Below are 1,318 nucleotides of genomic sequence, written 5' to 3' on the forward strand. Positions count from 1 at the left end.
CTGACCGTAGGGGTGGGCTGTGATGCGGTAGGCACGTGGCCGGGTATACCGGGCGCCCGTTTGGTGTCACGGAACCCTGTTCACATCGTTTGGAGCTGTGAGCGAAACTCCGGCCGGATCTCCTCATGGATGGAACCCGAATAGGCGATAAACCTGGACTAGAGACTTAGGTGTTTAGGTAGGTCGTGGTCTACACCCACGTCGGCTTTCGCTTGAAGTCTGCCGAGCACATGTCGTGTGCAGACGCTAAGTGGTGGAAACATGTATGAAGAAGTACACCCCTGCAGGGTTAACATCATCTATTCGAATAGCCGTGTCCGCGGTAAAGGACTTCTGGGTTGCTTATATCAGTTCATAGACAAGTGAAAGTGGATACCCTAAAATACGCAAGATAAGCGTGAGTGCTATGGATGGCGTTCTCGTAGGGAGACGGGAGCGAATCCATAGTGGTGTATTGATATGGTGAATATGTGGACTCGTGTGCGCCACCTCAAAAGAGTCGCTTGCAGTCGTAGTTTAGGATAGCCACCGAGTCAAAGCTGGCTTGCTGCAGTTAAACCCCACCATCCCTTTGTTGAAAATGATGCATATGTAGATAGTTCTGATATAAGTCTTGCTGGGTACATTTGTACTCACGTTTGCCTATTTTATGTTTTGCAGAGAGACTTCAGTCTCACTAGTAGTTCCACGTGGACTTCGACGTTTAGCTTGTTACCTCAGCTACGATCTTGTGCCTCGGCAGGATCTGGTAGATAGTCAGGCTTCTCAGCCTTTTTCATTTATAGATGTCTGTACTCAGACATGATAGCTTCCGTTTGTGCTTTGATTTGTATGCTCTGATTGTTGGGTCATGAGACCCATGTTTGTAATATCTCGCTCCTCGGAGCCTATTGATAAATTACTTGAGTCGTAGAGTCAAGTTGTGATGCCATGTTGTATCTGCACATATCGAGCATATTGTGTGTATGCTATTGGAATGCTTGGTATGTGTGGGATCTGACCATCTAGTTGTTTATCTTTAGTAGCCTCTCTTACCGGGAAATGTCTCCTAGTGTTTCCACCGAGCCATGGTAGCTTGCTACTGCTCCGGAACACTTAGGCTGGCCGGCATGTGTCCTTCTTCGTTCCTGTGTCTGTCCCTTCGGGGAAATGTCACGCGATGAATACCGGAGTCCTGTTAGCCCGCTACAGCCCGGCTCACCGGAGTCCTGCTAGCCCAGTGCTACAGCCTGGATTCACTCGCTGATGACCGACACGTTCGATGCTGGGTCATGGATGCCTGTCCCTGTAAGTCTGTGCCACTTTGGGTTTACGACTA

Source organism: Triticum dicoccoides, chromosome 5A (genome assembly GCF_002162155.2).
Source record: "Triticum dicoccoides isolate Atlit2015 ecotype Zavitan chromosome 5A, WEW_v2.0, whole genome shotgun sequence".
NCBI classification, from domain to species: domain Eukaryota; kingdom Viridiplantae; phylum Streptophyta; class Magnoliopsida; order Poales; family Poaceae; genus Triticum; species Triticum dicoccoides.